Source organism: Dicentrarchus labrax, unplaced genomic scaffold (genome assembly GCF_905237075.1).
Source record: "Dicentrarchus labrax unplaced genomic scaffold, dlabrax2021, whole genome shotgun sequence".
Classification (NCBI taxonomy): domain Eukaryota; kingdom Metazoa; phylum Chordata; class Actinopteri; family Moronidae; genus Dicentrarchus; species Dicentrarchus labrax.
In genome coordinates this window covers 31,934,364-31,946,727 of record NW_026136720.1, presented here as the reverse complement: position 1 = coordinate 31,946,727, position 12,364 = coordinate 31,934,364, and the positions used below count along the sequence as shown (strand labels likewise).

Genomic DNA, 12,364 nt, shown 5'->3' with positions numbered 1-12,364 from the left:
GTTATACATATGTGTCTGTCTCTGTCTCCAGTCTGGGGTGGAATAACTGTGAGGATAAAGTGGCAGTGGAGTTGGTCAAAGTTATCCCTTTCTGTCAGAAGCTGACCAGAATAGAGTGAGTTTGTGAACACACACACACACACACACACACACACACACACACACACACACACACACACAGACAGACACAATAATCTTTATTCATTTAGGCAGTGGTGGAAAGTAATGTAATACATTTAAGTTCTGACTAATATTAAATAATACTTACAGCACACTTTCCTGATTATAGTTAGATACTTTCACTTAGAGGACCAGTGTGTAGGATTTAATGGCATCTAGTAGTGAAGTTACACATTGTAACCATTTGAATACCACTCAGCCTTCCAGGTGTGTAGGAGAAACTGTACCAGTCACAGAAAACATGAAAGACCCTGTCCAGAGCCTTAGTTTGTCCATTCTGGACTACTCTGTAGATAGAGTCATTCTAAGCTAATGAAAACACACCTATTCTTATTTTCAGGTGATTATACTCTAATGAAAACATGTGTTACACACTGGACCTTTAAGTAGCATTTTTACTTCTACCGGTTTTTACAGTGTATATTTTAAGTCTGTTTTTACAGTGTGGTATTAGTACAACACAGCATGTCTGAATATGTTTCTTTCTCCCAGTCTGGAATCAAACAATGTGAGTGGGGTTGGAGCTGAGGCCCTGGTTAGAGCCTTAAAGTCGTGTCCTGCTCTGCAGCTCATCAGGTAAAGTGTTTGGCTCCTTCAGGCACCTGTAGATTTAGTTTCTCACCTATACTGTCTTCTGATAGCACACTGAATACTGTCACTTTGCTAGTTCATCATGTCTTGTTAATTTGGATTTTTAAAATGTGTTTAAACATTGAGAATATTACATTTGCCTCCACTGTGATTTCAGGCTGTGGAGGAACAAAGTCCCACCTAGTGAAGCCCACAGGCTCAGTCTGAGAGACAGGAGGCTGAATTTCTCTCCTACCTAATGTGATCTGCATTGTTGGACGGTGGCAGTGTGAAGCAATATTCCAGTTCATGGGAATCTGCAGAGATGAATGACTGCTTCAGTGGAGTTAAAAGGTGTTTTCCCTGCAGTAAGCCCATCAGAAATGCATGATAGCAAAAAAAACATTTTTTGCTTAAAAACCCAATCAGTTGTGTATCCAATGACTGCAGCAGCTGGTGTCTAGTATGAAGGTTTAGAAGACCACTCTGTGGTCCACTATGTGATCCACTATGAGGGAGGACCCCTTTAGATGTACATTGTTTGAATATGTAGAAGTTAGTATAGAGTTCTCATCCCTTTTTGTATTCCCCTAAAATATTTAGATTTTTTTAATCTCAAGAGCTGCTTGAGGAAGTGATTGAGTACTTGAGTATTTAAGTACATATGAATGTTAAGGTATTATATTTTGGAAAGCAAACATCTGTTTTTATGCTTATATAAATGAATGACTATGCACTGACTGACCTCTAGTGTCGCGATGGTGAACTGGCGTATTTAGTTAAGTGCAGCGGTGTTGCTGCACTCTTCACGGTGACACGATGTCCCTTTTTCCATGGTCTATGATTGGTATGGCGATCCTGACGTAGGTGTATTAACACCTTAATCTTAACTAATGTGTCACTTACTGTGACAGAAGGCTGGCTGACCGGACACACTGATGCCTATCCTTATATGGCTGCCTTTATACTAATCTAATTACATGCCAAAAATGTCATAAAGTCGCTGCTCAGTAACTGCAGTACAGCAGTGTTCCTATATGGTGAATTCAAACTGAGATAAAGTTGGAGTTGCTGTGGGAATATTCAAAATGATCAAAATAAGCATCAAGAATGATTTTACAGCGTTAATTTACAGAAATTAACATAACATACATAAAGTTCCCATGTATGCACCAGAAATAGATTTGGCGGAATAACCACTGAAGAAACAAAACACTAATTTGAGGTTGTCTGAGACACACTTCTTTATTTTTCTATTTTCTATGTGTGTTTCTGTTGGCAGCTGTAGGTAGGTTGTTCCAAACTGTACATACTGTTCAGTAACACGAACATTGATATCTGATAATGATATAGAGGGACAACCCACAGAGCACATTCTTCAGGATCAGCTGCACCTGTTCAGTCGCGTCACTGCTGTCTCCACTCAGTCCACCACCCTTCAGCGCCGTGACCTAGAGGCCATGTTGTGAAGGATTCCTTGGTTTCCAACAAGGTTTCCTGAAGATGAGTTGCTGTGTGTATGCAGACTTGGACACTCTGTCACTTTACACTGTAGACTGTAGCACTGTCTTTAGTAGAGGCCACATATGTGAAAACACAATAAATCATGAACTCACAGTGAATGAAGAGTTCAGAGGGAGCAGCCCCCCCCCTCCTCTCTGACATTTGCTCTTATGCTCAGTTTAGGTTGTGGTCTCTATCCAATATGCGTATTTATTTCTGCTGTTAACACGGAAAGAAATCCTCAGTTTTTTTTTTTTTTTTTAGTTCTGTATTTATCTGTTATTCAAAAGTTTGAAGTTTCTATATGACTAAATTATAGGTGATAATAATTAATTAGATAGAACAAGACATAATTGTGTATGTGTCATGGCAGAAATGGGGAATCGCTACAATGAGACAATTACAGATCAGTCTCACCACTGTCGTCTTTAGTTTCTGTTGTGCTGATAATGTTTAAATGAGGTACTCATTCAGAAATGGGGACCTTGTTTTTTCTCTCGTTCTTTTATGTTTTATTGTTTTTTAAGTTTTCTAGTTCATTCCGTTTCATTTTAATTTCTATAGAGACACTGGATTTTATTTAACACAGAGATATTCTGTGCTATCTGCTTCAAGTGGTTTAGCTTTTTAATGTTTGTATCCAGGTTGAAGTGTCAGTTCTCACATGACAAACTGCTTTTATCATTAACATTCATTCATTCTGAAATGCACTGACATGTCTATTGACAATAAAAATAAATAAAATAATGAAAGACTATCTTGAGTTTTGACCTTTATTTGCACTTCAGTTCACTTTTTCTTACTTACTTTCTTTCTTCCTTTCAACAACAGTGTAGATATGCACAACATTTCCTGATAAAATAAAACAGGCATTTGTTTGCCTCAGATAGTATATTGAATAGTATTTTTATAATTTTTCAGAAGCCGTTTAAGGTACAGTATTTTACACATGTAGCAATGTTTGTTTTGCACACCACCATGTTTACATAACTAAGAGTCGATTAAGAGTTGGTTACATATTTTGCTATTGAGTTACAATGAGATATCATTATAACCTCTATATCCTGTTGTACTCTTTAACACCTTGCACAAAGCATGTTTTATGTAGTTAAATAAAACATAAGCATTATATTTATCTAATCCCAAATAGAGAGAATATTGAGTGAATTCAAATTAATGTAATCAGGCAAATTTTAATTGAAAAGCACTTCCTGTCAAAGTGCGCCTTTTTTAAAATGCAGCAGGCTATCATCTAGCCACAGGACATTGGAAGAGAGTACAGACAGTGAATGTTCGTCTTCTTCCAAATTGCTCAGCTTGCAAAATGTCACTGGTTGACTAAGGTAAGAAAACTTCTTTTGTTATCACTGGGCTAGTAAGAAGAAGGCATGTAGTGGTATATTACAATATAAAATGAGCTATCACAGAAAAAGAGACTCAGCAGCAACACAAAGTTGGCTTCTGTTGGCAAGGCTATATATTAATGTAGTAGTGTGATTTTGTTGCGCTATATTATGAACACAGCGTTATACATTTTGGAAGAATTCATATGTATCGAAGTCAAACTTTTATTTTGAAGGATGCGGGTTAACATTTCCGCTATCATGATTCGTATGTCCTTAGGTTAGGATTTTACATACAACAAATGTAATAGACAGCATAACGCAGTTTCACCTCCACCAACATGAAACATGAACATATTATTATATTAATTTAATATAATGTAATATAATGGAGGGATCATTCTCGGTGGTGTAGTGCTCCCTGGAGAAGTCGGTATATTCTTAATTTTTCCCCGGCAATTCTTATAAAGCAGTCTGTCCAGCTAAGGAAAAACAGCCTTGACAAGTAATTATGCTCTTGCATAATTAGCTCACCCAAAAATAGGCCAGTAGTATTTGCACATTGTCACTTATCTTCTGCTGCTTGACTTCAGAGAGTAAGGATCATTATGAAGTTAAGATGAGACACTGAAGAGGTGCAGATTTTACAGTCAATACTGGCCCACACACTGTAGGGGGAGAGTGAAGTGTTCATTACCCTAACCTCAAACCTAACCCTTGACCACTTATGAAAACTGGACACTATGTCTTACCTTCGCCATCCTAGGGGGACAAAAATCAGCTCACAGAACACAGAAACATTTAGAAATGGGTTTACCCAGTATGGACTGAAATATAACTTGGTATATTCTGTATACCTCTGTCTGCTGTATAATGAGTAGTACTTGTGAGATTTGTTACTTTAAGTACATTTTGATTTTATTACTACCAGGCCTACTCATTACTCAAGTAAAATATGTAAATGCTTCGTCCACCTCTGGTAGTGTAACTGTAATGTGTTGTAAAGTGGTGCACAAGGGTCGTGATACCTGTATTTACCACAAGGGAGTGCCAGGGGAACAACATATATCTCATACTGGATTTAACATATTAATATTACAGAAACAGGATACTGTAATTTAGAGAATGCTCATCATAAAAAAAACACACCATGAGGTAGGAGAGTCACATAAAGTATGCGTGAGTTTGTTTTTCGCAGTAATTAAAGAAATTATCAACTGGAAAGAGAAGTTGGACGTCATTCACTGAGGTGAGTGTGGCACCAGCTTTTACATGTTGTTCCTCTCTGGTGTTCCTGTGTGGAGGTGTAACAGTTGTGTGCTGTTTGACGGATCCTTTGTGTGTAGTGCTGCCAATTAGCTAATATCAGCATTCTAACACACTAAACAAATATGGTAAACATACATTGAACCTGCTGTTAGCATACTTAAGCACTTAGCTCAAAGCACCACAGTACTACTACTACTATGGTTGATGTAGACTCTTACTCTGGTTTTTTAAACATCTGCATTCATGTATTGATCATATTCACACAATAACACTTGTTTATCTTGGCTAGTATGTTTTGTTGTCTGTTCCAAGCAGTGTTAAGAAGTAGTCCAAACATTAACAATGATACAATGGTACCCGTGTTGGATGATGTGTATGAAACTAATGTCATTTCTCTGTGTTTTCTTTCCTGCAGGGTAATTAGTTGTAACCTCGGACCATGGCCTACACTCTAGGCTCGGCCAATGAGGGCCAGACGCGCAGCGTCGCACCTCAGCACTGCGTCACTCGGGTGGAGTTGTCCGTCACCGCAGCCAACCTGCTGGACCGAGATGTAGCCTCCAAGTCCGACCCCTTCTGTGTTCTCTTCCATGAAGTGGATGGAAACTGGGTGGAGGTAAGGATGGAGGGATGATGGGATAGAAGAAAAAGCTGGTAGAAGGAGAGAGAGAGTGGAGGAGGAGATACTAGCAAAGGGAATAGGAGTGAAGAAGAGGGATGTTTTGTCTTCATTAAACAGGTGGAAAATGGAGAGAAATCAGCAGAGGATGAAAATGGCAGATTGGGGAGAAAAGGCTGAACAGAGAGATAATGCATTAGTGGTCGGATCATAAGGAGTCAGAGCCCATTTCTGGTGCTTCTCCATGCTGTGTATTTCAACTCCAGAGAAGTGAAGGGGATGAAAGGGAGGCATAAATAAAGAGACTGAGGAGAGGATGGAAGATTTTAGTTAAGTGTTAGAAGTGCTTTCAAGGTCACGTCCACCGTGCTGTCTCTTTCAGCGAGAGAAAGACGAAGAAAAAGGATTCTGTTTGTTGTCTTACTTTGCAGACAGTATATGTTATGAACCAGATCCAAACTCATGATGTCTTGACCATCTGGCATGAGCCCTGACGTGCTGTTCCTAGTAGGATGTTGCAAAATGTGTGAGCTTCCATTGTTGGACTGGCTCTTTAGACTTGGTTAAAGCAGTATTAGGCCTACCCAGTTAGTAAAATAGGGTTTTTCAAGTAGGCCTACTTATTACTGACATTAAAATTAAAGCTAGACTGATAAATTGCCAGATATTAGCTTATTGCAGATATATCACATTGGTGTATATGTCGGCCAAGAAATGCTGAACAAGGTTTAAGGTCTTTGGCCCCAAAAACCTTAGAGACTCACTGTCTAAAGATATAGTCACTCTAGATGGCATTAACTTGGCCTCTAGCACCACTGTCAGGAATCTTGGAGTTATCTTTGATCAGGATTTGTCATTTAACTCCCACATAAAGCAGACCTCTAGGACTGCCTTCTTTCATTTACGTAATATTAGAAAAATTAGACACATACTATCACAGACAGATGCAGAAAAACTAATCCATGCATTTGTTACTTCAAGGCTGGATTACTGCAACTCTTTATTATCAGGTTGCCCCAATAAGTCCATTAAAACGCTCCAATTAATTCAGAACGCTGCAGCACGAGTACTGACAGGAACTAGAAAAAGAGATCACATCTCTCCTGTACTAGCTACTCTGCATTGGCTCCCTATAAAATGTAGAATAGAATTTAAAATCCTCCTCCTCACCTATAAAGCTCTTCATGGTCAGGCCCCTTCATATCTTAAAGAGCTCATAGTACCCTATTACCCCACTAGAACACTACGTTCTCTGAATGCTGGGCTACTTGTGGTTCCTATAGTCTCTAAAAAGTAGAACAGGAGCCAGAGCCTTCAGTTACCAAGCTCCTCTCCTGTGGAACCAGCTTCCAGTTGTGGTTCGGGAGGCAGACACCCTCACCACATTCAAGAGTAGGCTTAAGACATTCCTCTTTGATAAAGCTTATAGTTAGGGCTGGATCAGGTGAGTCCTGAACCATCCCTTAGTTATGCTGCTATAGGCCTAGACTATCGGGGGATTTCCCATGGTGCACTGAGCTACTCTCTTCCTCTCTCTTTCTGCACTCATTCATGTCCCATTAATGCATGTTACTAACTCCACTTCTTCCCCGGAGTTCTTGTGCTTTCTCGTCTCGCAGGTTCTCATGGATCCTGGTGGAGCCTCCTGCCATGGTCCTGCTTGACTGCCATTGCCAATACTGTTGTTGCTGTGCACCTGTCTGTCTGTCTGTCTCTCGCTCTCTCTCTCTCTCTCTCTCTCTCTCTCTCTCTCACCCCAACTGGTCGAGACAGACGACCACCCACCTAGAGCCGGAGGATCTGTCCTAGGTTTCTGCCTTTTAACAGGCAGTTTTTCCTTGCCCTTGTCGCCAAGTGCTTGCTCATGGTGGTACTGTTGGGTCTCTGTAATTAATGTTAAAGAGTTCGGTCTAGACCTGCTCTATTTGAAAAGTGTCCTGAGATAACTTCTGTTATGAATTGGCGCTATACAAATAAAATTGAATTGAATTGAAATGAATTGAATTTTAGAAACAGTGTCACTATTACATGCTGTAGTTCATCCACCAGAGAGTAACTGTAAGACTTAGTATGTATGTAATCTAAGGGATCTGTATCAGCATTTTTCATGTTATGTGTTTATGTTGTAAAAGAATACAGCTGAGATATTGTTAATGGATTCTCAAGTACTGATCAGGCTGTGATTGAAATATCAGGCACTTCCACTATATCTCATCACTTACAACCTTTGATTAGGCAGAGGGAACGTTCGGATGGAGAAGCAGGTTGAGAAGATATGACATAGATAAAACAGAAAACCCTGACAGAGTTCCTAGAGGTGGAAATCCAGTAATAGAGGGCACATTTGAAGATACTGATTTTAGACTTTACCGGTTGTGGTTTAAAAGTTAATAAAAAACGCTTTTTTATTATTATGGCTTTGCTTTGCAGAAGCTCAGATCAAGAAGAAAATGTTTCGTGTACAGTTCAACCTTGGTGAACTTTAACATGTGAATTAGGCCGCTGACAGCAACAGCAAGCCATCTTGACAGTGTTGACCTTTCAGGGTACGGAGAGCTAGAGAGTCCAAAATTGTTTTCCTTTTTTTTGTTGAACCTCCTCTGTCACAGTCAAAACTGTTCCACAAATAAGCAGTGGATTGCAGGCCATTATGAGACAGGAGTCAATGGCACAAATACAACTTTTGAATAAACTATGAGAACTTGTTGTCCCGTTAGCGACTGAGCTAAGCTATAGATAACTGACTGTTAGCAAGCATGTTAGGTCGGAGAGCTTTATTCTCTTGTTTATTTCTCATGGTTGATTCTCACATTAGCTATAGTTTGGTATGTTGAGATAAACCACATTACGTTTTGGGTGCAGCTGGATATACTTGGCTGTTTTAGCCTTGTGATAGACTAACAACCTATCAAGGGGTTTATCCCACCTTTTGCCCAGTGTGTGCTGGGACAGGCTCCAGTCCCCGACAACCCATAAACTGGAATAGGAGAACATCAAAATCAGGATTTGTTGGGAACTGATACTTGACTATAGATTTGTTTGCCTGGCTTTAATCGCATACATAAATATGTGATGTCAGTGTATGTATGATGTACGGTGTAGACTAAAACACAAGTTGAAGATGCTGAAGAGGAACATGGTGATGAAGTTTTGGTGTGTGTAGGCAGCTGCTTTAAGGCTTTTTCGCAGCGAACAGCTGGTCTACAGGGCAAACTGGCTTTGGTGTATGTGTGTTTGTGTTTGTGTGTGTGTGTGTGTGTGTGTGTGTGTGTGTGTCAGTGTGTGTGTGTGTGTAGGCGAGTGCCTCGGGTTGTAGCTAGCTGTCGGTCAGCAGGGCATGTGGCTCCGATCTGAAATTGCCAACGGTCACTATGGCAACGGGAAGGGAAACAAAAGCTTAGTGCTCCTGGAGTGAGGGAACGATGGAGGCGAAATGAGGCCCAAACCTTTTCTCAGATATTATCCACAGCTCGCTGTTTCTCTCACACCCTGGCTTTCTCACTTTCTCTGATCCCCTCCTGCTAGCTTTGTTTTCTCTGTCCTCCGATTGTCTTTCTCATCTCTGTCACCAGCCTTCCCCTCTCTGTCTCTCTCTGTCTCGCTGTCTGTCTGTCTGTCTGCCTGCCTTGTGAGATAGAGGTGTGAGAAGCAGCTGGGTTCATTGGGGGAAAGGGAGAGAGACGGTAAGAGAGGATAAGAGTGTGAGAGCAAGGAGGTGTGAGAGAGGGAGATGAGAAAAGGGTGCAGGGAAAGAGAGGGGTGAGGGGGGAAATTAGTGAGAGAAAGAGAAGAAAAAGACAGAGGTGAAAATGTGAATGAGTGACAGAAGTAGAAGTGAGACAGAGCAAGAGGTGAAGAGTGTTAGCTGACTACTTGGGCTATTTCCTAAATTCCTTTGATTTTTTCTTTTTTCCCTCCGATCTCCAAATCCTCATACTAATCTCAACACGTGTTATGGACACAGATATACGCCTGTTACACTGCAAGTGAGAACTCACATTCAACGTGATTCTTTTACCACGTACAGTGGGGATGCCAAAATCTGTGGTGTTTAAAATCCCATCTTTAGCTGTGTAATACTGTGAAGTGCAGTCTTATGTAGCCTTCATCATGTAGCATCATTTGCAGAATCATTTTTTGTGATGGTGAACCATTCTTTCAATGACATTTCTGCTCTAATAAATAGAGCATCTCAGGAAAGTTAGCTGAATAACAAAGTCCTTCCCAAAACTATTTTCAGAAACATGGTGTGTGTCTCTTTTGTTGTGTTACTGTTTGGTTTACAAATTATTAGACTACAAATCAATTCAAATATCGACATAAAAGTGAATGCAGGATAAGTAAAGCTACTGTAATAAATCTGTGTTAACAATTTGACAAACCAACATATTGTTTTCACTCTATTCTACTGCTTCTCTCAGCTCTGTGGAGCATTTTAGCATCTTCCAGCTCATTGTTTTAGTTTACGGCCCGTAACTGTACTCTTTTCATTCACTCTCGCCGCTCTCATAAGCTTCATTTTCAGCAGCAGCAGGCAGCGGTTCAGTGAAAAAGCTCAGATAAACCCACTGTACACTACACTACCCAACATCAAACAGAAAAACACACAAGGTTAGTGACTATCTGCTGAACATTGTAGAGCATTTGGCTGCTAAAGAGGCGGATATTTTTCTCAGGAGTTGGTCATGTTAATCCATATCTGCTGGAGGTGTAAATAAGCCACTATTTTGTAACACGTCCACCATACCAATTATTCATTATCATCAATATTTTAAAGGTCAGAATACATGTTGTGTTACGATATCCCCTGGTGGCCCAAAAATAAATTAGTGTAAGCTTAAGCACCTACTGCTGAAATCGCTATAATTGACTTTTCTTTGCAATTATGTGTTTGTTTGGGTGCTGCAGGTTCAGGTTTGCCCAAGTGATTCCTTTTAACAGCAACTTCTCTGATGTCTTTGAAACCACTTGGGTTCCTCTCATTGATTCAACCTCTTAGCTTTGAGCTGTTTGGCTGTGGTGTCTCTCTCTTTTCGGTCCCTGTCTATTTAATGCCAGAAACACTCAGCTGTAAGCTGCACGTACATTGTGTATGGTGGCAACAAAATTAACAAAATTAAACACAGTCAAAATTTAGACTGTAAAAATCACATTGATGCAAGTCCTCACATTCAAAAGTTTCAAACTCCAAACCCAATCAGGTCCTTGAGTAGTCAAACAACTCTCTAGTCGGCTTTAACCAACCCCAATACACACACCAGCCGGCCAACTGAAGATTATGCAACACTATATGACAAGAAAAAAAGACAGCTCCCCAAAAGTCAAAGCCAACATCCTGATGACTGACTGCAGTGTACGTTATAAACCCTGCCCCCCTCCGCATGGGCCAACTAAAAAGTAATCTTAAAATTAGTTTTCCCAAGGCACTGTTGTATGTTCAAGGGTATGTATGGACGGGTCCTCATAACTCTGGGATATTTTGGCTTCATTTTTGTACTGTGGGAGGAATTGGGGACATGTCATTGCCCTGTAGTAAGCTATTGTTTACTGCTGTTCATATTGTTATTATTGTACCATTTGTATCTCAGAGGAAATGCTGTGATTGTAAACATTGACACATAAAAAAGAGGGCAGAAAGATGAGGTGCCACAAGGGTCTGATTCATTTCTAGAGCCAGTCAGCCAGGTTCAAATCCACAGTGGCACAAATATGAGAAATGCACTTCAGCCTGCTAGGTGACAAATCTGATGTAAATTAAAATAAGCCTAACAGGTGTTTGACAAATGTACAAATTAATGCAGATATTTAGATGATGAAAAAAAATCCCCCCTCTCCGTAAATAAATAATCTAAAACAATATTAATACATTTTTGTTATAAAATATTTTATTTGTAGTTGAGTGATTTTCAGATACTCAGTGACACTTTACATAACACAGTCTGTACTGTCAGAGGCTGTACTTAAGCACAGTGGTGCTTTCAGCTAGCTAATGCTAATGTCAGCATGCTAATGTTAAGTGCCTGGTAATGAGCAGAAGGACAGGTGTAATTCAGTGTCAGGGTGTTGACATTTAATGGCCACCATCTCCGGTGTATCAGTCCAATGACATTCAAAAATGCCTTTAATATTCACTCAAATTCAAAAGTGGCATATAGTGACCTAGTCTAATGGTGGATAAACACACTATGCAGTGTGTTCTGTGTGAGTCACACTGGAGAGTAGCATGGCCAGTGAGTTTTAGTCATCCAACAACCTGGTTTCAAGGACCCAGAGCAAATAACATGACTCTCACAGTGCTCTTACAGACACCCACGCTCTCTGATCTGTCTGTGTGATGTCCCAGCTATTTTTTGGGGAGATGAGAACCTCAAAGCTGGATTGACTTGCGAATAGTAGTTGAGAATGAGGTTCAAATGTTAACAATCTATAATAATCAAGCGTGAAACCAATGGACGTGAGGTGTCACTCATAGTGCTGTAATCAAAGTGAGACAACTCTGCAGCTTTACTGAGCCTCTTGGCCCCTTTTAAAACTTTGTTTTGATTTTACGGTTTACCATTTGGGTCAGTCTCTCAATAGTGTACTCTCACCAAACCCTGACTGCGCTAAAAAGCTCTGAAACCCAGTGAACATTACCTGCCCAGCACCAGTGGTAGACAGGCAAAGTTAGCAATTAGTTCTGGAAGAAAGATGCCAAAGGCCCACACATTTATAGCGACATGGCTCTTGTGATACTACACTGGTGTAGCACATGGTGTTTCTGACTAACTTTTGCATTGCATTGCTCCATTGTTTCATATTTTGCAGTTTATGATAAACAGTTATGGCTCTTGTATTCCATTACTGGTGATAAGTGGTAAGTGCAATCCATGCAGCCAGA

The 12,364-nt window shown here is 40.2% G+C and overlaps 1 protein-coding gene across 2 annotated transcripts in view; it reads left to right on the top strand.

Moving 5' to 3' along the window:
- Window positions 1–12,364, top strand: part of LOC127353460 (protein NLRC5-like) — a 180,870-nt gene that overhangs the window by 80,260 nt on the left and 88,246 nt on the right. The window lies entirely within an intron of this gene.